We start from the raw sequence: 25,617 nt of genomic DNA, 5'->3' as shown, positions 1-25,617 counted from the left end.
GCTGGCAACTGGAGCATGGCTCCAGCTGTCCAGATTCCAGTTTTGGGTAGCGCATACTACCTACAAGTGCATTGCTCCACTTTTTCTCCACATAGGTTTTTTTTCCCCTGGGATCTCCCAAGGTAAAAAAAAATTCCCTGCGTTACAAGGTAGCAGCACGGGGTACGCTTGCATGTGTCATGTGTGGCACCACAGGTGGGTATGTGGTGCCACATACCACAAGTCCACGTTCACCTGGATGCAGCAATGGACTCTCAATTTAACACACCTGCCTTAGGTTACTTGATACTATATCTCTCTCACCATTCCTCTCTGATTTTGTTTCCCAAACTTGTGAGACATCCAAAGGTTTTCATACAGCCAAAAGACTTTCTGCAGTAAGGCTAACTGGCTCCCACCCATGTTCTCCCCGTCTCAGTCCGATTCCCTCACAGTTCCCAGTTCCAACCTTCTCTCTTAGTTCTCATTTCCCAGTCTCCTTACGTAGTCCCTATTTCTCTCTCTTCCCATCCAATCCCACCAGACCCCTTGTCCAGTTCCATTCCCCCTTATCCTTTCTACATTTAAATCACAAGCTCTCTTCTACCCTGTTGCCCCAGCATATCTGTGGGAAAGAAATGCCACTGAGAGGACAGGTCAGACTTTTTGCTTCTAGTTCCATTCCAGTACTCAGCAACAGCCCCCAACTGTGCGGGCCGGGAGCGATCCGCGGCCCGTCTTTGTGCACGCAGCCTGTGGCCAGCAGCCCGGGCACGCGGGGTCGGAGAAAACCAGTGGTGAGCTAGAATTAGTCATGGATGCTTAGTGGTTGATTTAAAGATTGTTTACTTACACCGAAGATGGTTGTGGTGTAGGCTGGACAGTTTTCCAGGCACAGCTCTGCTTAAATCCTCGTTTGAGGATTACGGCAAGTTCGCTCTCTCCCATGGAGTTGTTGAAGCTCCATGGGTCCATTTCTTTTTCACGCAGGAAGGGATACGTCTAGGAATCTATCGGCGACGGGGAGAGGCCAGAGGCTGATCAGGCCCCTGTTGCCTTTTAAGAAATGTGTTGGGTCCGTAAGGATCCACAGCACTTAGAGATCTTCACACAGCGTGAAGTCTCCTCCTCCTGGTGTTTGTGGAGTCCTCCAACTTGGGCGGAAACCACTCAAGCTCTTTATACGGCTAGCAAGCCAATCACTAGCCGCCACGTGTGCATAATTTAGAACTAGCCAATAATGTGGCTCAAATTCTAATACAAATGGCGGGAACTCTTTGCACCGAGCATTTCCTAGATGCAAAAAGAAATGCACCATGCAAAGAAAGCTACAAATTGGCGGGAATACTCCGTTGCACCGGGGTTCTCTTCTGCAGCAGAAAACTCCACCGTGCAAAGAAGCTGCAATTTAGCGGGAAAATAATTTAGCAGTGCCAAAGCACACACAAAACACAAAATCACAACTTTGGGTTGTGACACCAACCAGCGGAGAGGAGCCACAACAGGTTAAGTTCAGGTTTACACCTGTAGCCAATGAATGGAAAAAGCATATTCAAATGCTCTGTGAAGATGGTATATGGGCCCTTTGAACAAAACCGGCAACCATGGAAGTTTCAAACACACTTGATGCAGATGGAGTGCTTGGAGACTATAGATGCTAAGCTTAAAGAAGTCTCTACTGAGCATACAAAACCATAATTTCTCAAAGCCTTACAACTTGACCCGATTTAGGAAGATTTTCTCAAGGTCACTACCAATGCCCTGACAAATTCAAGTCCTTGATTCAAAACATGTGCAGAGTTGGTCAAAGAAAATATGACTAAAATTAGCATTGGCAAAACAGTATTTTATTTTACCTTGTTCTTAGAAACACCTGAGAAATGAGTATGATGTTGGCTTCTTTTGCAACAACAGCATACTTGCTCATATTTAGCTTATCCACCATAACCCCCAGGTCCTTCTCTGCAATACTGTAGCTTAGCCAGTCACTCCCCAGTCTGTATTTGTGCATGCGGTCATTCTGTGCCTGGGGCAAAACTTTGTATTTGTCCGTCTTGCATCTCATTTGGTTGACCGCAAGCCATTTCTCCAGTCCATCCCTCCTGAAGTTCGCAATTCCACCCAACTTGGTGGCATCCATAAATTTGCTAAGCATGCACTCAATCCCACGGTCAAAACAATTAACAAATATATTAAACAATACCAAGCCCAGGACAGTCACCTAGGGAACCCCACTTGACACCTCCTCCCAACTAGACAATGAACTATTGAAAACTGACTACTCTTCGACCATGATGATACAACCAATTAGGTATCCACCTTATAGTACTTTCACCTAGTCAAGCATTTCCTTAGCTTGGTAATGAGAACGTCGCAGGAAACAGAATCAAAACCCTTGCTAAAGTAAAAATATATTGCATCCACTACCCTCCACATTCCACAGAGCCTGCCACATTATCATAGAAGGAAATCAGGTTGGTCTGGCATGACTTACTCTTGGTGAAGCCATGCTGATCATAACTGATCACCTAGGCTAGGGACAGATATTGCACATAAGCAAATATAAGTGATTGGAAACCAGTCCAAATCTGTAACACAGTGGGGCCATGTCCAGATGAGTGTTGATGTGCAGTATGTTGCACCGCAGAAACCCACACTGAAAAAGTGGGGTTGCACACATGGTGGCAGCACGCACCACCCAAAACCGGAGCCTAGCTGGCCAGAGCCATATTCCACCTGCCGGCCAGGCTTTCTGCCGCAGCCACAGGAGGCTCCCGGGACCCCAAATAAGGCTGCTGGGGCCACCACAGTTGCTGGCCCCAGACGCTCCTATCTGGAGTAACCTGCCACGCGTCAGAGCACACATGGCATGGGAGTTCCCCAGGGACAAGCAGCACAAGGGTCTAATAATTCTTACGATGCTGCTACTTGACCCCAGGGAAACAAATGCCCATGGTCATCTGGACATGGCCCAGAAGTTAAATGTACATAAACTGCTTTTAAAATGGCTGAAACCAGTTTAAGATAAACCTGGATGGACGTAGTATCAGATTTAAATGATTTAGGTTAAATTGGTTTATCGAACTTCTGCCCCAGATCCCCTCCAGATTCAAGTTAACTCAACAGTACCTCAGTATCCCAGGATGCTTTGCACCCCCCAGCAACACTCCTCACCCCCCTCACAGGGTTGGCAGGCTAGCCTTGGCCCAAGCTATCTCTTCCAGCCGAGCAGGGAGGTGTATTCTAGCACCCCTGCCAGCCCCAGCTTCTGGCCTGGGCCAGTGCAGGCATGTGGCTTCATTTCCAGAATCAAAAGTGAATGGCGGTTCACTTGCTTATTGGGTCAACTTATGCAGCTTAGACTAACCTGCAAAGATTGAACTGATTCAGCCTCAGGCTTTTTGGCTATGTGTACTTAGCTTTTGTTCTCCTCTCGGTTCTCCTTCTTCGTGATCTTTCCAGGTACTGAGGTCAGGCTTATTGGTCTGTAGTTCCCTGGATCCTCCTTCCTCTCTTTCTTAAACCACTATATTTGCCCTTTTCCAGTCATCTTACCCAACCTACACAAATTCTCAAAAAGGATAGCCAAAGGCACTGAAATTACCTCTATTTAGCTTAAACTGCTTAAGTTTCACAAAATTATGTGCCACTGAAAACCAGGGTAGAATGATTTAAATTAAGTCAATTAAAATCACTAATTTAAATTATGATTTAAATCAGGAAGCCAGAAACCCAATTTACATTACTGATTTGTATCAACTTTCCCATTGTATTGTTTTTGTTTGTTTTTTAAAGAAAGGTATGTTTTCACTGGTTGATATAATGATTAAAATGTTGATTTACAATTAAATATTACTTTTACAGTAGATTTTGTATATATGTTCCCTAGGTACACAAATTAGACTGATATTTTAAAAATACATAGCTTAACATATTTGGATTGTTAAAAGTCCTTCATTTTAGTTATACTATAAAATGGAGAAATAGGTATTTCTTCTTCACTAAATGATTAACTTTTTGCTAATATTTGTATCAAACTGCAGTAAGATGGCAGCTTGAATTTTATTAAACACACAAAATAAGCATTTCAAATGTATTAAATAAAATTTTAAAAGATGTTTCTGTATCCAAAACATTAATCAAAACATGGTTCACATTTATAGCTACTTTATTAACACTAGTATTAATTTTTATAGAAGTAGAAGTAGGAACTGTGTGTGGCTAGTGAAGTAAACCAATTATTCCAGGTCACCTTGGGGAAAAATCTCTAAAATGCCTAGGTGAAAATCATTTGAACTTAAATTCCTATTTGCCAAATCCTCTTTAAAATAAGTCCTTTTTTTAACGCTATTTTGAAAATTTTTACTTTTGAGTTTTTCCAACACATGAATCTCATCCTCCTCCCCATTTTTATTCATAAACTGGAAGATATAAACAAGCATTCCTGTTTTTTCAACTCACAATTGATTTCTCAGCATTGAATAAACAGGTCCAAATGAAGAAAATACTCTGCACCTGCAGAAGCGGGTACTATAAAAGCTGGTTTAACACTTCAACAAACTCTGGTTTTAGGTGCTTACTTCCACCAGTTCAGTGGTGTGACTCTCTTTAAAACATCCTCAGCAAATATGTACTGCTTAAACAGTTCACCACTAGCCCTGAAATGTATTATAGCTGGCATGATTGATAGGTGATTACTAGATGCCCGTATCATAGTAGCATTTTCCTCTTTGGCAGTTAGGCATCTACCCTGGTACTTTGTGTTAAGAATATTGACAAAAAAATGAGATGAAGTGCTTCCTTGCTCCATCCACTGCTTTACTGCCTGCAGTTTAACTTTACTGTTGGGTATTTCTTGCTTTAATATTTCTTGAAGTTCTTTTTGAATTTCAACAGCATCTGCAATACAGCTGCAGTCTTTCTGTAGTTTGTCCAAAGCTATGGAAATAGGTTTTAGTGAATTCAGCATATCTCCACTTTTGTCTTTACTCCAAGAGTTAACTACTTTAGCTGTGATACTTTCATCAGTTTTGTCACACTTTTCTTCATAGATGGTCGTCAGAATAGGCCAGTTCTTAATAAACAGCTCAAAGCAGTCAACCACTCAATTTCATCATACATTTGGGGTAGAATTAGCTTGGATCCCCCAGCTCTGTTCAGTGAAGCGGAAGCAAATTGGTTGTTACAGAAGTATTTTGCAAATTCCAACATTTTCCTTTACTATGTTCCTGGAGTACTTGGCTAAAAAATGCATCAAATGAGCACTGCACCCATACTTGATACATTTCAAGTGTGCTTAATTATCTTCTAAGTTTCTTCTGATCTTGCTACATTTGCAGCATTAGCTGTGACTGCACCTGACACACATGACATTTGGATTTTTGCTTACAGTTTGTTATAGCTTTTACCGCTAGTTTTAAATATTCTGTAGTATAGGTATTTCCTCATGCATCAATTGTTTCTGAGATAAGCAGTTCCATCTTCTGTTGTCACACAAGCACATAGTACTGGATCATTGTGTACTTTGCTCCATCTATCAAGATTCAAATTAATACCTTTTTCTTCAGTGCTTTTTGCACACTGTTCAATTTCTCTCTCATACCCAGAAGATTTCCAGAAGCATCTGTTCTGCTGGGTGGAATACAACATGGTCATAATAATTGAACCATGCCAGTGAAATGTTTGCTCTGAACAAGATGAAAGGGAGAATTTGTTCCATAAATTAACCAAACAAACTTATCATCTATGTTGTCTTGCTGGACTTTACTGGTCCTGATTATGAACTCATTCACAGTTTTACCTGATAAAGAAAAAAGTCTCTTTTTGGATACAGAGAAGTCACTGTCTGAGGTATGTTGAGTTGCAATACTCCTGGTATTGGTACCAGTATCGGTACCAATAGATGATGCTGAAGTTGCAAACATTGTAGATGATGGACATTTAAAATTTCTTATGTCTAAGATGGTCAGTTAACCGATATCACAACAGTTCAGACACTGAACTTCATGAAGGAATGGATGGCTGGAGAGAAGGAAATAGGACACACTTCCCCCTCAATATGTAAGATAGAAGCCAAAGGACTCAGCATCCTAAAGGGTTTATTGAGACCACACTGCTGCAGACAGTGATCCTAAACTTCTGAGTTTTTCCTCATAGCTCAAATAATGCCATCCTATCAACAACTGTTCTTAATCTACTCCAACAAGAGGAGACATTCCTCTATGGACTGGGCAAGTCTATGTGAAATAAAGTAATAATCAATTGGTCCAGACTATGTAATGGGAGCATTTACACCGGAGCTGAATATCTCAGAAATGGATTTTAACCTCATTCACCCACATGGTACGTGAATGCTCTATATGCTGTTGGGGAATGGAAGCAGAGGTACAAATAAACCAGCCACCCAAGGTGTTTGCCCCCATCAGCCACAGAACCATATTCCCATAAAGAGTGGGAGAGAAGTGGAGGAAAATAGAGCAAAGCTGACTCTCCTCACTTTCAAATCTTATATAGCCACATTTGTTTGAAAAAAGAGGATGATCTAGTCTATTATGTTTAAATGTTATTGATTTATTAAAAATGCTTTGATATTCTATTTATTTCATTAAATGGTTTAATCTACAATACAAAATAAAAACCTTACTAAGTAGCGTAACAACACTCTTTTACAGCCACTCAAAAAAAAAAAAAGATAAATCTCTCAAATAAAACCATACAAAGTCTACATATATATTTTTTTCTTTTTATCTTATCAAGAAGGCATGCTCTTTGCCAAAAAAAGAATCATTATTTTTTCTTGTCAAAGGGTAATACCCCAAAGCAATCACTGAAGTTCAACACAGGTAATTACCTTCTGACTATCTACATTCTCCCTTCAGTTTCAAATGGAAATCATATTCTTCACTTCCTTCCCTAAAACTGTTCTATAACGCACTAACTACAAGTTATTAAGACATCTGCATTTCAGTGCACGATGACATCATTTTTCTAGAGTTTAAGATACCTATTTATCTCAGAAAGAAAGGCTGTGATGCACAATTAATACTTTTAAAGAATTACAAGTAGTCCATATATTGAAGAAAGTCATCTTCCAAAATATGACATTAATATTTGTTCATCTACCACCCTACAAAACAGATCAGATCAGCAGTTAGCAACCTATGGGTCAGATCTGGCCCGCAGAACAACTGGATCCAGCTTGCAGATGTGGGGCTTCAGAAGAAGGCACTCCCCGTGCCACCATGGAGAGAAGCGGCCGTGGCAGCAGGGTCACTCGGCCCACAGCCAGAAAAGGTTGCCTCCACCTGGATTAGATAGAAGACAGTAGAGGAATGGGTGATATTAAAACAAATACCTGATGACTTATGTACACTACCACCCTTTTTCTGGAAAGAAAAGATATGTAAAAGTATGTAATTTCAGGGATCCTAGCTTTCTCTGATTAAAAAAATCCCCAATTTTTGGATTAAAAAAATATAAGCCAAAATCCACATTTTTCTGCCACTTATATAGAGATATATCTATGGCAGTATTTCATTTTAATCATGGAAAAATGTGGAGTTTAGGTTACTTTTTTAAATCTGAAAATTGGAGATTTTTTTTTAATCAGAGAAAACCAGGATCCCTGATAATTATGTCACCATCATGGCAAGATACCAATTCATGACACAGAGCACTGACATTTCCAAAGTGTACACATTAAAAATTATCAAATGCTACAGCATACAAACTTTACAGTAAATAGAGTTCTCATCGGAAAATGCCAATTAATCAAAATCCAAACCTTTCACAGGAACATACCATCTCTTAGAGACCTAGCTTCTCATCCCTGCTGTGCTTGATTTAGATGATGTACCAGAGCCTTGGTGTCTGACATTCCAGGTAAAAGGGTACCTAACTTTTTACAAATACTTAAATATTTACTGGAGAAAAAGAGTGCAGCAAGAGAATGAGTACACAGGAAAAAAAGAGAAAGACCTCTGACTTTTAAAAACTTTATTATAAAGATGTAAAAAAAAGCAGAAGGTGAAAGTGCAAAAGTGTGCATCCCTACACCAAGGGCCAAGCATGAAACACTTGTCAATAAATAACTGCCATTATCACCAGAGATTGAAACCTCCACCCCTTCAATGCATTTCATGGGGTTTCACATTTAGGACTATCTGCCTGTCTTCCACCTTGAAGGTTCAACACGACACAAAATGCCCGGATTTTGTTACAAGGTGAATGGCCATACTCAAAGACGAGACAGACAGGGGAGAAATCCTTCCAAACCCAGACAACAAACAGTGCAGTGGCTAGGGGGGGATTCAGCTAGAATATGCGAGACCAAGGCTCTAACTCTTGGTCTCAGTGACACAGAGGGGGATTTTAACCTGGCTTTACAAATCTTAGTTGAGCAGCTGAACCCCTGGATTATTTGCTGTTAGAGGGAAAATACTCATCTGGTGAGAATGTATTTACAAACATTGAAGCAAGAGTCTCAGAAAAGAGACACTGACTCCAAAATGACTAGTAACCACCAGACTACTCGCTACTCTGTAGTGAGAAGCGCGCGCTCTCTCTCTCAAAATTTTACATCTTTGTTTCATCCTAACATATACAACGTGTTTTGAAATCTCATAATATTTTCTACAAAATCTTCTTGGAAACCCTTACCAGAAAATAAAGTTGGTAGGGAAGAGATCATGGAAGTGAACCACTATCTAAGTACGTGCTTCAAGGTAGAAGGTTTTGGTAGAACATCAACCTATTATTGCTCGATGAAGTCAGGTGGACGTATAGTTTAGATGGCATCCATCTTAGTTGAAGGAGTATCAATGTTCTAGGGTAGTGTTTCTCAACCCGTGGGTCACAAGAGTATATGAAAAAGTCACGAACAAACTTGAAAAATGGATTCTTCTTTAAAGGAGAAAAACGTGGCTTTTCCCTTGCAGGCTGCCAGAGTTCCAGGCTGCAAGGGGCTGTTTGGAGCCCCCCTACCCCACACACACCCACCCCCTACCCCATGCACTGGGGGACTGTGGCCTGAGGGAGTGGGTATGTAGAGGTACATAGAAAAAAAAACATTTAAAGCTGTGTCTATGGCCAAATTGCTGATCTTCAGATTCAGATTTGGCCGAACTGAATTGCGGACAGTGATCCGAATCAATGAATCAAATCACTGTCCCTGATTTGGGCCAAATCCGAATTGAATACGGCCCATTTTGCACACGCCTACTGTTTATATGCCACTGCCCCCTCCCCAATCTGCCACGTGCCACACACAGAGGCTGCCCACGCCATTTGTGGCACATGGGACCCAGGTTAACCACGTCTGTTCTAGAGGACAGATTGGCTAGAACAGTCAAAAGGGTATTACACTAATAAAACAAAGGGAGAATGAAAAGGAAAAACAAATGATCACTCATTTAGTGAAAAATCAAACATTGAAAATAAGATTAACCTCAAAGAGCATGAAGTGGAAAAATCTTTACTTATCTGTATACCAATGCAAGAAGCCTGGGTAATAAACAAGATGAATTGGAAGTATTCATTTAGAAATATGAAGTCAACATAATAAAACCAGGTGGGGAAGGATGAGAGCAGAATTTTCATGTTAAAAATCAATGGATATAACCTACTTAAGGAAAGGCAACAATGAGAGGGAGGTGCAATCTATTGCAAAAATGGCATTATATGTTTCTGAGGCACTGACAACTCAGAAGAAAGTGATCTTGACTTTTTTAAACAAAAGTTGGAGCACTAGTGCTGACTGCTATTCAAAGTCATGCCAGAGAATAAGATGACCAGCTCCTGTCTATAATAAGTATTTGGAAAAAAGCTACATTAAACACAGGGAACTTCAATTCAAATGACATATACTGGAAGTGCCAAGCTGACAATACCAAGATAGCCTCAGAATTTCTAAATATTAGAGAAAAAAATCTTAACTCAAGCAATGTTGCGTCCAACATTGAGAACAGGAGAAAGCAAGCTACATGAGATCTTAATCCCAAAAGATGAAGGCCAAATACCGTGCAACACATTTAGTTAATAAAATAATACAAGTAATTTAAATAACAGAAACTTGAAATACATTTACCTGGGAGGCAAAGCTATCTTTTAAAGAGATATATCATTAATTTTGAAATCACTGCAAGTAGCATGAGTTTCAAATCCAGATCTGAGGGACATTTTTCTTCAAGAAAGCGTACTCCAGTAGTTAAAATAAAACCATTTTACATTTACAGTAGATTGTTCCAAAAATGCTAATACCAATACAAAACAAAGAATTATTAAGACAAAAACAAATGCTTACTATTGGAAGAATGACAAAGTTGTGACCCTAAAAATCAAAAAAGGAAAAGATACCAACACGTAAGCATCAGAACTTCAACAACTAATATTTCTTCAACTTAAGCTAACTACTACACAAAAGGCAACCAAAAACAGATATAATCTGTGTGTGTGACACCATGCCACCATCCTCCAATATTAAGACATTTATATCCATGAATGAATACAGCAACTGAAGAGGCAGAAAAGTAGAAAGAGAAAAGTACAGATAGCAATATGTTAGGGAAAAACTTCAGTGTTAAAGATTGTTAGACATCAGTTTACCTACCTATATACTGTATTTCTAAAACACTTAGGTTTGTAGTTTTAATTTAGGAAATTAATATTTCTCTGTCCTGGGCTGCCTGTCATGAGGCCCTCGATGGCTTGCCAAAACTCAGTAAGCAGCCCTCTGCCCAAAATAATTGCCCACCCCTGCTCTACCCGCACAGCCCTGAGACAGATGCGGGTTCTGCCCCAGCCCTAGCCCTATGCTGTCACCAGCCCAAGATCTCAGCCCTGGCCCCGGACACAGCTCTCCACCCAGCAACACACCCTGCCTGTGCAGCTCCCAGCCAGTCTCCATGGAGATCATGGGGATCACAGGGCTGTGACAGGGTGGGACCAGGGTACAGTCCCAGTTCTGCAGGGAGGGGCACACGGGGAGTGCATAGCAGCTCTGCCTCAGCCCTGCACTGTCACTGCCCCAAGAACCCGGGGTCTCCATGGAGACCGGCCAGGAGCCGGCCAGCAGGGCATGTGGCCGGCCATGCCGGGAGCTGCGTCTGAGGTTGGGATCTTGAGGCAATGACAGCTCTGGGCCAGGGCTGAAGCACAGCTGTGATCTGCACCCTGCACACCCCTAATGAGTTAATTAGTGGGGAAGACCCAGCCTGGTCTGTAAATAGTTTAAAGCATCCGGGGCACACTCAGGCTTCCGAAGCTATCTTATCAGTTACACTGGTTTCCCTTGTTAATGAGGCAATTAACGAAATGAATACAACTTTGTAACCTCCTGCTGAAAATAAAATCTGCGCTATGTAAGTTTATCACCTGGGTGGTCTGTGGTGTTTCCTCACTCTTAAGGATAACACTGAACTTCTTCTTTCTTTCAATCAGAGTCGTGGCAGGCGAGTTCAGAGGAAGACTGAGAGACCCAGCCACCCTCTCCTACACAATAACAAGGTTTGACCATTCAGTGACCAGAAGCCTAGAAAAAATTATCTTCTTCCTTCCAGAGCTGTGATCTGTCCAGTTCTCCAGATGTACCTCTCGTAACATTCACCTCACCACTTACAAGAATTAATTCTTGAAAAAACTGTGTTTTTCAACAGGCAACCCTTGCTTAGCAGGATCCCAGAATAGGAAATTAGAACTTACATTCATACTTTGATGTTTTTGCTGAACTAAGTGAACTAGCAGCTTAAATTTGGGGGGGAACAGGGGGGAGGTGCAGAAATCAGGCTGATTTCATCAGCACTCCATCTAAATTTGCAATTGGGGTAGTAAATGCTAGCTGCATATGAGTTTGATACCTCTGTAGCTGTTGTCACAGCTGACCCAAACTATAAGTGCTAATTACACTTGTGAGATGCATGTTTTGTTCTGCTGCTGCTTTGGCCCTTGACAGAAACATAAAACAGAAGCCATGCTAATTTTACTTCTGCTTACTGTGAAGGGCAGCTTAAAATGCAGAGCATTTTTTGTTAAAGGAAATACCAAAAAGAGGACATTAGAAAGGTACTAACATTTTAAATTATCTGTAGATTAAACCTACAAATTCTAAACGTAGTACACAAATCTCCTGTACCAGTGGTGTCAAACATACAGGCTGCACAGGTGCTTTGTCCAGCCCATGATGCTCCTGGTAAGACAAAGATTTTAGGGGGTGGGCCTACCTTAAAACGTGATGCTCCAGGGCCTTGCTGGACATGACTGTCAGCAGTAGGGGAGTGAGGACTGTGCCAACATACCCTGCTCAACTCAGGGCCACCTGGCCCACTGCTAGGTACTCCACAGTGACGTATGCCACCATCACTGCTGCCTCTGCCACTGGCCCCATTACCTCCACTGCTTGCCCCATGGATCTGGCCTGCGAGCAGCCCTGTGGTCTGTAACCAGCCTAGGGCACAGGGTGAATGCAACACCACTGTGTTATACAATATCTTAATAGACATCATTTATTACCCTAATACTCTCTGCATTACATGCAAAGACATTGCAGGTATCAACTCCATGTAGACCGTTCCCACAGCAAAGAGCATTTTGGTTTTGCTTCCATGCTTGTAAAGCATCTTAATACTAACATTTTCCAATAAATGTAGTTTTATCACTTCATATATAGTACAAGTATTTTACCCAAACTCACACAGACCTAGCTTTCTACCAGTTAGATGTTGGTGGTAAAACGCACAATTTTTTGTCTTCACTCAGTATATCACTTTTACTGCCACAGAAGCTGCACTGGCAACAGAGGAATGATGGTACACACCCCATGGGACACTTGGCCAAAGCGCTAAAATTTCTTGCTGTACCTGTACCGCAATCATGACTGTTCAAAGTTAGGTTTGTTTTTCTATTTACAACAGGTCAGTCTATCATGTTACTCAAAACCACAAATAAATTGTTCTAATTACAGACATGCCTACCTTTTCCCTTAAAAAAGAATTAAAAAAATACAGGCTACATATATGCACAGTCAACCTATAATCAGAACGATATAAAAGACCACAACAGCAGTCACCTAAGTGCACTATGCAAAGTCATCTGGCTTTTTCATGGTGGTAGGTTCAGCTCTCGGTAGGGGCAGATGAGCACAATGGTTGTATGACCCTATATGACCATTTCACAGATTGCCCTAGGGTAGAGCTTGGCTCAGGACCCCTGGTCCTGTCTGGTCTCTCTGAGTATCCCCCTGAAGCCATCCCAGGCATGGTTTCTAGTATAGGCTAGAAATCTTTGTCTCCAGGACCCAATCTTTTGGTCCCAGCCCCCTCTGGCTACCTGTGGCCTTCTGTCAGGAAGCTACCTTTCAAAACAAATGCAACACAGCAAGAAGTCCTCACTCTTCTCCAAAAGGCTAAGCAGTCCTTTCATCCCCAGTCCAGCTGGCATGACTCCAACCATCCCAAAGTTAGCTCAACTGTTCTCCTTCTCCTGATCTCAGCCCACCCCACCTTTTCAGGCCCTTTTCTCCGTTGTTCCATCATTTTATACAAATCTCTTTCTTTCCCTCGACACCTCCCAGGGCAGTGGATGTCAAAAGATGTTTGCTAATCCCACCTGTAGCATCAATGAGGTTATTTAATTTGGTGTTGCTGGAGGTGCATCCTGTTTCCTTCATCATCAGGCAGCTTTGGGTCCTAGTAAAGTTCCTATTAACATTTCTTTCCCTTGCATACAAGCTAGTCTAGGAAAACTTACACACACAACATTATTACAACATGAACACATTTAAATCAGGGCCTACAACAAAACCATAGTCTGTTGCAACTGACTGTGCCAAACTGAGGCTTCCAGATCCCTGAACTCAACTGCAGGGAGCAGGAAGCCTCATGTCCACGGATCCTGGTTTTCTCTGATAAAAAAAAAAAATCCCCAATTTTCAGATTAAAAAAAGTAACCCAAAATTCACATTTTTCTGTGATTAAAATGAAATGCCACTAATATATGGTTCTTTACTTTTCATTCCATCCAGGAAGAGCATACACCAACTGCTGAAACTTCCTTAGCCTGATGAAGGGTTTTTGAACCCGAAAGCTTGCTTAATAACTATTCTCCAACTATTTGGGTTGATCTAATAAAAGATATCAAATTCACCCAAGGAACCTTGTCTGCCTATGTCCTTAGACCAACACGGCTACAACCTACACCCCTACTAATATATAGATATATCTATAGTGATGTTTCATTCTAATCACAGAAAAATGTGAATTTTGGGTTACTTTTTTTTATCCTAAAATTGGGGATTTTTTTTTTAAGCAGAGAAAACCAGGATCCCTGCTCATGCCCCCAGCTCTGGGGCAGTCCATGTGCAATGGCACCACTGGAACCACAGAACCAGAAAACAACCCACTAACTGAGCTGACAGTTAGATACACTTCAGAAACATAGCTGTTGAAAACTTCTGTTTGATAATAAGTATACAGTCCACTTTTTATTTGAAGAACATTAACAATCCTGAAAACTTCTAGCAATAAACTAAAAAAGTCTGAGGTTAAACTTAAAATATTTAAATGACAACAGTATGTTTCAATCTTCTAAAACATTACATCAAGAAGGAAGTGAAGAGTGGAGATCACTGGTGACTTCCTTCTGCGAGGAACAAGAGGCACCTATTTCTCATACAGGTTGGGGTTCTGAGAGTTATGATGTATGCCTGAGTTCAGGATGTCACAGACAGTCTGTCACAGCTCATCCATTCCTCAGACCATTACCCTTCCCTGCGTGTTTATGTAGGAACCGATGATACTGCCAGTAACAACAATGAACTAACCAGAGGAACCTACTAGGCACTTGGTAGGAAGGCACAAGTGGTGCTCTAATGAATCCTCCACATGGAAAGCAAAGACCTAGGCAGAGACCATTATATCATGGAAATAAGCAGGTGGCTGAGACAGTGGTGTTAACATGAAGGCTCTGGATTCTTCAGCAACAGATGGGTGATCTGAGGAGGAAGGATGCTTTCAAGAGATGCCTATATGACCAGAACTGAAAAGAGCATCTTTAGGAATTTTCTGGCCAACCTAGCAAGAGGGGCTTTAAACAAGGTACCACCGGGGAGGGTGAACAAAACCCTCCAGCAACCTAGCAAACAATCCAGAGAGGAAAGGACCAGAAGTAGAAGCTCCACTCTGGGATAGGGCCAGAGAGCCACCGGATAGTAACAAATGATGCAAAAGGGAAACAAATGGGTTGAAATACAAATATGTACGATTTATCCATACAAATACAAAAACTATGGGGAATAAACTAGACAAGCTGGAAGTCACAGCCTGTGAAAAGAACTATGATCTGGTTGGTATGGTATCAGACAGACCTGGTGGGACAGCTCTTATAACTGGAATGTCAACACTGAACGCTACACTCTGTTTCACACAGTGGTGAGAGAAAAGGTGATGGTGTCATCTTGTGTGTCAAGACACACATATGCTGGTTCAAGAAGAAAAAGATAGCAGAGCAGAATACCTTTCAGTGAAAATAAGAGGTGAAATATACAGTACCAAATGGTGGGGATTTATTATGAACCACAAATCTGAGAGCGAATGAGGTACTCTTCAAGGAGGTGACAAAATTACCCAAAAGCTATGAGATGGTACTGATGGGAGACTTCAAATTTCCAGATATCTGCTGGAAAAACAATACAGCCAAATGTACACAGCAAGCTAGTTCTTAACCTGTGTGCAGGACAACTTTCTGTTCCAAAAGGTTAAGGATACAACTACGGGGATCAATCATCTATCTGACCAATACTGAAAAATTGGTAGACTATGTGAAGGTGATGGGCAACTTGAGAAGAATGAATCATGACACCATACATTCCAGATCCTGAGACAAGGAAAGCATGAGGCCAGCAAGACCTGGTGGAGGATGTGAAGATACAGGCAACCTCCCCCCCCTACAAAGCAACGCTGTTTCGCTGAGCTCTATTTCGCTATAACACTCATTTTAAATTGATACCTGATTTCACTTAGCACTCAGTGAGTTTTGTTACAACGCTCGCAGTCACCATCTTGGATCATTAAAAACATTTGCAGTCACCATCTTGGATCGTCAAATACTTTCGGTTTCACTTAAAATTCATTTAGCTTAAAGCTTGGTTTTTCAGGAACCAATTAAGAGCATGCTAAGCGGGGGTTGCCTGCAATGGGCAACTTGAAAGGAAGCAATTACATACAATACAATAGAACACCACATCCTGAGCCAGGGAAAGCATGAAGTCAGCAAAACTAGGATATTAGATTTCAAAAAGTTGGATTTCAACTGACTTGGGTTTATAGGCATGGTGCCATGGGAAGACAGATTGAAGGTTAACGAGCCTGGGAGCACTTGAAGCTTCTAAAGGAGGAGACTTTTTCACCAATGGGCCAGATGGGTAGTGCCCCATCTGTCTGTGGGCCAGAATCCAACAGTGGTCCTGATACAGTATGCGGGCTGGCGCAGTGGATCTCACCCAGCCATGCAGAATGGGGCACAGGGTAGCCCAGCCACAATCCAGACTCGGGGCGGGGGGACAAGTGAGTGGATTGTCCATGCAAGGAAGAAAGGGGGCATGGCCTGACCCCAACACAGCTCAGCAAGGGAAAAGGGGGAGAGGTTCAGCCCCACAGGGAAAAAGGGCATGGCCTAGCCCTGATCCAGATGCAAGGGAGGGGACGTTGTCCAGATGTAACCAGTAGTGCAGGCTTGGGGTTTAGGAATTTGGCAGGGGGAAGGTGACCATATTAATGAACACCACTCCCCTGTCACTAAATTTCCTGCCCAATGGGAAGTCTTGCAGGCCATATTTGATGGCTCCACAGGCTGCGTGGACTGGAGGTTGAGTACACCTGTTTGGCCCACAAACTTAAGGTTGAGTACACCCATTCTAACAGGCACAGTATTGGAAGGCCAATAAGAAACTGTTCACACATGATAGAAGAACAAGAAGAATGGCAAGAGACTAAGGTGGCTGCACAAGGACCTTCTAGGATGTCTCAAATACAAAAGCAAAGCATGCAGGCAATGGAAAGATGGGCAGGTCATCAAGGAAACAGCAAGAACTTGCAGGGACAAAATCAGGAAGGCAAAGATAAAGAATGAGCTGCACCTGGCAAGGGAGGTTAAAGACAACAAGAAGAGGTTCTATAAGTTTTTTAGCCAGAAAAGAAAGACTAAAGAAGCTGCAGGTCCATTGCTAACAAGCCAAGGCAAGCTTTTAACAGAAGATGGAAAAAATGCAGAGCTACACAAAAGCTACTTGGCTCAGTCTCCACAAAAAAATTAAGCTGCAATCAGATGCGTAAAGGTTGTTTGGATAAGAAAGGGAACAACCTGAGGGACAAGATAACAAAAGAGAAAGTCAGAGAGCTTTTGTTGGAGCTGAATGAATTCAAGTCAGCAGGGCCTAATGAATTTCATCCCAGGGTACGGAAGGAACTGGTAGAGGTGATCTCAAACCCTTTGGTTAATATATTTATGAAGCTATGGGAGACAGGGAAAGTATCACAGGTCTGAAAAAGGACTATATAGTACCTTCTTTAAAAAAGGCAAAAATGGGGACCCAGAGAACTACAGATTGGTTAGCCCTACCTCAATACCGGGGAAGTTACTGAGCATATCATAAGGAAGGCCATTTGCAAACACCTGCAGAAGGAAAGGTTGATCACAAGCATCCAGCATGTATTACAGATCATGTCAAACAAACTTGATCTCCTTCAATAAAGTAACTACTTGAGTCAATGAAGCGAATGCTGTGGATATAGTATCTGGACTTCAGCATGACCTTCTCATAAACAAATTGCAGAAATGTGGCCTGGACAAAACTACCGTAAGATGGATAGATAACTGGTTAAATAGGCACAAGCAAAGGGTAATTACAAATGGATCCATGTCAGAATAGCAGAAGGTCTCGAATGGAGTCCCACAGGGGTCTGTCTTGGGCGTGGCGCTGTTCAACATATTTATAAACAATTTGGATGCTGCCACAGAAAGCTTCTTGAGCAAGTTTGAAGACAGCATGAAACTGGGAAGGACTGCAAACATGTTGGAGAACAGGAGCACAATTCAGAAAGATCTTGACAGATTGAAAAGGTGGGCTGGAGCTAACAGGATGAAATTCAATGCTGACAAATGCAAGGTGCTACACCTCAGGAGGAATAATCAAAAATACAAATACAAAGTGGGTAACACCTGGATGGCAATGTTTAACTACTTTCCTAGTGAGAAAATTATTTTTAATATCTAGCCTAAAGTTTTCCCTCCTGCAATTTGAGACTATTGCTCCTAGTCCTGACCCCATGCAGTCACAGAAAATAGTTTATCACCATCCTCTGATAACAGCCTTCAAATACATAAAGGGTGGTTATCAAATCCCCGCTCAGTCTTCCCTTCTCCAGACTAAATATTTTGTGGGTTATTTGATTCTACTGTGGGATTCTGAGAGGGCAAAAGCAGTTCTTTACTACAGTTATCAACTTATATTTGAGGAGAAGACTGTTACCCAACACCTGAACCTGAAAAGTGTGGTCAACCTACATGAAGGGTCAACTTCCAATTGGAACAATGTAGCATGGATGATGTAATTCTGTAATTGTTGCCAGTGCTCCCAATACAATTATGCTACAACCCTCCTGTTACCAATATTTTGCAATGACATGTGCCCCGTCCCCCGTTTACTTTCTTATTCCAAGTTACTAAAACCACCTAGTTTTATGCATGTGCTTTCTTTTTTATGAGAATACAACTGTCATTTAATTTTATAATACAATAAAAAAGAATATGCACACTGGAAGATGTTCACACAGTCTGAAAGGATAAAGTCCCAGGACAAAGTCGAATTATTCAGACATCCATGTCTGTTGCCCTAGGACAAACCCTAAAAAGGTTCATGGGATAAGAAGTGCTAACAGTTTGTCCTGGGACATTGAGAAGTGCATCTGAACACTTGCCCCAGGATTACAATATTGACTCACTGGCAGAAAAGTGGCAGCCCATTCAGCCGCTCATTAAATCATGATGGGAAAGGTGATGTGTGTACACACCAATCCCAAGACACTTGTCTTCTCTTCTGAGACAAACAAGGCAATAAAAACAGCCATTAATACACATTTGGGAAAGCAAGAGTAAGGACTGAAAAACGGCTTGGACAATGTTTACCAGGAGGGTACATAAAAGATTGGCAATGATTTCACCTCAGGAAGAGTAAAAAAAGAGCAGTGGCCCTTGGTCCATATTGCGCAACAGGGGTGGAGAGGGAGAGGCTCCCTTAATTGTGATTTGGACCCTATTGCAAGTATGTGGGCCATTCAGATTGTCCTTTAAGCAGCTCTGGCACTGCAGATGAGGAAAGGAGATTTGAGCCATTATTTTTCTTTGTGGGCAAAGTGGAGGATCTGAACATCATACTCAGCCCAACTTTCCTATAATTTTATCTTCATGATGTGGAAGAAGAGAGAATCTATTTGGACTCTTCTCAGTAATCTAAAATCTTAGAAAATTACGAGTTGGAAGGGAACTCAGGAGGTCATGTAGTCCAACCCCCGGCTCAAAGCAGGACCATCCCCAACCATATCATCCCAGCCAAGGCTTTGTCTACCCAGGGCTTAAAAATCTCTAAGGATGGTGATTCCATAACTTCTCTGGGTAGCCTGGTCCAGTGCTTTACTACCCTCCTCATGAGAGTTTTCCCTCATATCTAGCCCCAACTTCCCTTGCTGCAACTTGAAACCATTGCTCCTTGCTCTGTTATCTGTCACCGCTGAGAATGTCTAGCTCCATCCTCTTTGGAACCACCTTTCAGGTATTAAATCCCACCTCAGTCTTCTCTTCTCCAAACTAAGTAAGCCTAGTTCCCTCAGCCTCTCCATATAAGTCACGTCCCCCAGACTTCTAACCATTTTTGCAGCCCTCTGCTGGACTCTTTCCAATTTGTCCACACCCTTTTTGTAGTGGGGACCAAAACTGGACACAGTACTCTAGATTTGGCCTCACCAGTGCCAAAGAGGGATATAACATGAATTCCTCACAAAGATTCCTTCATGTGGACGGAGGTATACCAGTACAGCAAAAGCTCTGTTATCTGGAACCCATGGTAAATGGTGTGTGCCAGATAACCAAATGTGCTGGTTATCTGAGAGGTATCTTTGCCTAGTTGGGCAAAGACGCCGCCCACCACGTCCACATCTCAGATTAACCATGTCACCCCTCCCATGGTGTCAGTGTGCTGGGGGAAAGGGAGTGGGGGCTCCGTGCAGGCTGTGGGATTCCACAAAACCGAAGTCCCATTTCCAGTTTCCTTTTTGCCACGTCGACCGGTGTCAACCAGCATGCTGGTTAATAGAGCGTGCCAGTTAATGAAGTGCTGGTTAACGCGGCTTTTACTGTATAAAGATATCTTAGTAAAGCTTGTTTCCTTTCCTGTACGGGAACAGTACAGCCATATACAACACATACCTTTTACCTGAAAATTAGCAGTCATCCCCCCTCTCCCCTGCAAAATTGGTTGCATATTTTAAGTAGGGAAGCTGTTTTCTTCCCTGAAACAGAAGCACTCCTGGAGACACTGTGCATGCCAGGCAGCTAGCAAAATGACTGTTGCTTGTGTCTGCTCAGCAAACTGAAGGGCCAGGGTCTTATGTTAATCCTCTCAGTCATAACTTATTAGCTAAGCAATGCAGCTTGTCCCCAAAGCAGCAAGTTGGTGCTGTCTTAATGAGGCTTGTCATGTGGAAACAACATTTTATTTACAGGAACTTATATAAAGAATTATTTACAGTAAAGAATTAAGTCTTGCTACTACCTTTTGCAAGGGTCTGGGGCCTAACCTTGCATGACATAAATTAAGCACTCCTGGAAATGTAAAGTACCTAGGAAGAGCGGCACTGCAGAAAACAGTCCACCACACCAAAATGTTTCTTACGCCACGCTCTTGCACACTCCACATTTCCTGGAGGAGCTATCCCATGTCACAGAGTTATCCATGACTCTGGAAAAATGTTTTTCTCTATATCCTGCCTTTCAAAAAACAAAGTGCATGTTGGGGGGGGGGGGGGGGGGGGGGATTTTCAGTCTGTGAAAAAATACAGTATTTACCTTGAAATATCTGTATCCACACTAGGGAGGGACACATACCATTTAACCTAGATGAGTGGCTTTAACACAATGCACCCTTTACATATAAACCATCCCTCAGCCTATTAATACAGACTTGACCGAGGCAATAATGCAACCACTGGATGAAACCGTGACATCCAGTTGAATAAAAGCATGGCACTCAGGACGTACATCAAAACTACCAAACATCTCCCTGCTGCCAATGGAGCTGGACTGGCCAACAGAGCGCTTTTGAAATGCCCCCAAATGCAGGGTCGTAACAGGCAACCGCAGGGATGCTCCTACAGCGCAAACCCCCAGGCACGTATATGAAGGAAACCAACAGATGACAGACGAGGCATTGGCCTGCCCACACCTGGGGCAGCCTTGCACCTACAAAGCCCTCACTCGGGCTACAGATGGAGCAAGAGCATGGGCCTGCTTTGGGGCTCCAACTTGAGCAGGGTGCCAGGACACGGGCTGCCAGGGAGATGAGGATCGGGCAGTGTTTGTGGCTGCGGGCGCCAGCCCTTCTGCCAGCAGCTGCACTAGGTGTGTGATCCCCGGGCGCAGGGCACTGGGGGATAGGAGGGGGAGGGGCCTCCTGCCCCACAGCCCTGTGCCCACCCCGGCTCAGACACCACCCCCAAGGGGGCGCCGGCCCCTGTCACCGCCCCGGGCCCCGCAGAGAAGCGCAGGCGGGGCGGGGGGAAGGGCGGGGCTGTGCCCCGTTGCCAGCGGAAGGGGCGGGACTAGATGGGTCCTGGCGCCGTTACCGGGAGACGCCGCGCACGCGCGCGCGCGCACCTACCCACTCCGGCACCGCTCCCCGGCGCGGACCTCGGCGCCGCGGCCGATTTCGAGTTCCACTTCCGGGGTCTGCGGGGTGGTGACGTCACGCCGCAGGAGCGTGGCGGGGAACCCGGAAGTGGAGCGGCACGCCGGCCGGGGGAGGGGGCGTGGCTTGCCGGGAGGGCGCGGAGGGGCGGGGCCTCTGCTTGCCCGCCTCATCCCCCGCCGCTTTGGGGGCGCCTGCGCAGTGTAGCTGCGGGGCTGCCGCCCCCTGCTGGGCAGCGGGTTGCCTGGCGCGTCCCCTGCAGCGTCACCGGCCGCTTCGCCTGCAGCCGGCGGGGCGGGGTCGCCGCCGCTCCCGGCAGCCCCTGCGCGGGGCGAGCCCGGGAGTTGGTGTCAGGTGCGTTGTTCTCGCGTCGCTGCTGAACGCGCCGCCGCGGGGCTGGCAGAGACGTGAGGGGCCGCCCGGCCGCCTCTCCTTGTGTCCCACGTTGGGACTTCCAGGGGTTGGAGAGAAACCTCCAGGGGACTGCTGAGAGGCCCCCGGGGGATAAATGCTAGGGCAGTCATTAACATAAATATTAAATATTGAATCCGATTTACACAGTAGTCCAGGGGGCTTTTAAAGTGCATTTGCCGGGTTGCCGATGCACGCGGGCCTGTGTGCGTCGAGTGTCGCAGGCGTGTTGGCGTTTGGGAAACTTCCAGGGACAGTCGAACAGAGCCGGCGACCCTAGCCCCACGGCAAGGTCGGCTGTGCTTTAATCCACTGGTTCGTGGCCTTTTTTGGACTCGAGGCACCCTTCGTAACTGGTGTGACTCAAGCAGCAACCCATTTTAAAAAGGGATGTATTAAGGTGCTTGCCGCCTTGCCGGGATTGCCTCACACTTCCTGCTGCCCCCTTCAAAAGGTCTCGCAGCACCCCCGGGTGACCCAGCACCCTGGCTGGGAAGCGCTGCCTTAATCATTCCTCGCAGGCGTTCCCTTCAGCCGTACTTAAACCCTCCAGTGGTGGAGATTTTACAACATCCCAAGGCAATCTGTTCCAGTGCCTAGCTGTCCTTACACTTAGGAAGTTTTCCCTAATGTCTAATCTTAATCTCACCTGAGGCAATTTCAGAACATTATTTCCTTTCTAATCCCCACTAGACACAGAAGACAATTTCATCTCTTTTCTGAATTAACTGAAACTTCATCTTTCTGCATAGGGGATACGCACCTTGTAGATCTGTGATCATTTTTGTTGCTTTCCTCAGGACCCCTTCCACATTGAAGTGTTCCCAAAACTAGACACAGTTCTGCAGCCACGATCTTACTGGAGGAATTATTTCATGAGTGATTCCTGCTTCTGTAGCCCAGTACGATATTTACTTTCTTCACAGTGGTCTGACACGGCTGATCCATGTTCCATCTGTGATCATCTCTAATCTCAAATCCTTAAGCACTTCCATGAAGTCAGCTCTACATGTTGTATTAGCACAGCTGATTCTTCTTACCTAAATGTCATACTTTGTATTTGTCCTAATTGAACTGCACCCTATTTATTTTAGATCATTTATCTAATTTGTCAAGATCTCACACACAGCACTTAACTTTTCCCCAAAAAGTCAGCCCCTCAAAAATTGGGCTGTGTGTATGAGGTGGGACGCTGATTTTGTCACTGGGATAGAAGCACCCTGCTTTTATTCCTGCTTCACAGTGCAGCAGGTGTTGCACTATCATGCAGGCAACAGGAGGAGTCAGTTGACTTCATGGCTCATAGTTATTCACTCCAAAAGTGTTAACAGTCATCTCTTCTTTCTAATGGGCTTGTCAAGCTAACCTTTCTTAGGGCAATTTTGCTGTCTGCTAGCTTCTCCTGTTCTCTCCCCTCCTAGCTATCTCTTATCAAAATCATAGCTCCACCCATGGAGACCAGTCTTCAGGAGCAGCTAGGGTTTCATTTACTTAATAAGACATTAAAAAATGGCACTTTAAACTCAGTGCACTCCTACACCAAGCCCAACACATGTCCAGAAGAGGCAACGCGTTAATTGGACCCAGCTTGCCCAACATCTGTACAGACTGAATCGGCTTTAGATAAAAGTGCCAGAAAGCCCCGCTGAAGCATCCAATCTATACAGATGCTGTGGACCTGGGTCAAACTACCATTCTGCTTCTTTCGGTAAAACGTGCTTTGGGGATTTTTATTTGAACATCTGTAAGCAGCCCTGAAGATTAGGCTCTGTCGCTGCCCTATGCAGCCATAGCTCTGGGGGAAAAAAAATCTTTGTTTATTCATTCTGCCTTTCAAGAAAAAGTTGCATGTTATATTGCAGAGCACTGATGACTCTGAAACTCAAGCTAAGCTGGGGTCTACTCACAACAGTTAAAATACAAAACAGTGATGCAAACTGCATCGTGCAAGAGGATGCTAGGCCATCTGAAAAGAAATAATGAGTTATCACTTCTAGTTTATCTTACTATATTTGTGATGATTTTAAGCAGGCTCCTAGTTGTCTGGTACATATCTGTGTAAAATGTCTATCCTTGATTAATTAGTATGGTAAATATTTCTTTTGCAGTTAACTCATGTTTATGTAGAGTCATTCTACATATGAGATCTATGTTTCCTCTTGATTTACTCTTGTTTTGCTGCTTCTTACTGATTTACTTTTATTTTTTGCCCAGTAGTCCCCTTGATCTTCCAAGGATACTCCTCAAAAACCTTGTGTTTTTCCTGGTTGTTAATCAGTCTCTTGATACATTCCAAACTTAGTAGTATTTCATTCACAATGGAACTTTCTGATAACCAATAATGAGCAGTTCGATTACCAGGATTTTCCTGCCAATTACTGCTTGGGTCTCTCTTGGTTTACATAACTACAAGAATGCTTTGAAGATGCTGAGCTAAAGGATATAAGAAGAAGGATGAAACAGCTAACAGCACGTGCTTAAAGAATGAACAATCCTTCTGACAATGACTGCTGCTGCTCCCAGCTTTCTTCTAGGTGAGAGGATCCACACCTAGATAAGCTGCCAAGAATCAGACCGTCTTCCTGTCGCCTGTGAGAAATTATCATCTTTTAGCTAAATATTGGACTTTGCTTTGGTTTGGACTCATTTAACCCTGAATACTTGTAGTAAATAAAGCCTTTCTGTCATTTATCGAACAAGGTGGCATGTCAATCCTTTAAGACTAGTCTGGGATCCCATTTTATTACTTAAAATGTTGTTGCATGTGGTATGCAAAAAAAAAATGGGTATTTTGAATTCTCAATAATTCCAAGCCCTTTTTATCATCTTTGTTAAACTCTTACCTACTACTCCTTGTTCTAAGAAGCAAGGAATGATTCCTAAATGTTCTGTCTTTAAATGAAACAGTCACGAGAAGCTATCAACAAGTGAATAGGCTGTGTCAGAACAGAAAGATTGGCAAGGTAATGCCTAGGACAATCGGCTCTGTCCATACCTCTAGATCAATGAAAAGTCTTCAGGAGGAAAATAAAAAAAATCAAAAGTATTGACACAGTTGTTTAAAAACACAGACCCTGGAACAGATACAGAGAGAAATGGACTTCCAAAGCAAGGATGAACTCTCTTGACTGCATGACCAGCTAAGAGCTGATGGTCACTGACTGCAGTAATCAAACAGAGAGGTCATGTTCTAAAAGAAAATCAATGGGCAGGACAATAGGGAATAAAAAAGAGCCTTGGTTTTCTTAGAAGCCTTGAAGTAAATTCCCAAAACATGAAAA

At 43.3% G+C, this 25,617-nt stretch overlaps 1 protein-coding gene and 1 long non-coding RNA gene across 5 annotated transcripts in view; one reads left to right on the top strand and one right to left on the bottom strand.

Annotated features, from left to right (window-relative positions):
• The window catches only part of ARB2A (ARB2 cotranscriptional regulator A), a 413,000-nt gene extending 390,892 nt beyond the window's left edge, over window positions 1-22,108 (bottom strand). For 3 of the 4 annotated variants that reach the window (XM_006264051.4, XM_059725034.1, XM_019483457.2), the window contains exon 1: window positions 21,899-22,108. The gene's annotated coding sequence lies outside the window, so the exon portion shown is untranslated. Of the gene's footprint in view, window positions 1-7,137; window positions 7,284-21,898 lie in introns of all 4 variants that reach the window. The other variant, XM_014597271.3, reaches the window with a different exon arrangement.
• A 22-nt stretch (window positions 22,109-22,130) lies between these two features.
• LOC132249587 (uncharacterized) lies at window positions 22,131-25,035 on the top strand. The gene is made up of 2 exons (XR_009461087.1): window positions 22,131-22,279; window positions 23,137-25,035. It is a non-coding gene; the product is annotated as an uncharacterized LOC132249587 (long non-coding RNA).
• The last annotated feature ends 582 nt before the right edge of the window (window positions 25,036-25,617 follow it).

This window comes from Alligator mississippiensis, chromosome 3, assembly GCF_030867095.1.
Source record: "Alligator mississippiensis isolate rAllMis1 chromosome 3, rAllMis1, whole genome shotgun sequence".
Taxonomy (NCBI): Eukaryota; Metazoa; Chordata; order Crocodylia; family Alligatoridae; genus Alligator; species Alligator mississippiensis.
Note: the sequence above shows the minus strand (reverse complement) of the source record. Positions and strands in the feature narration are given on the sequence as shown.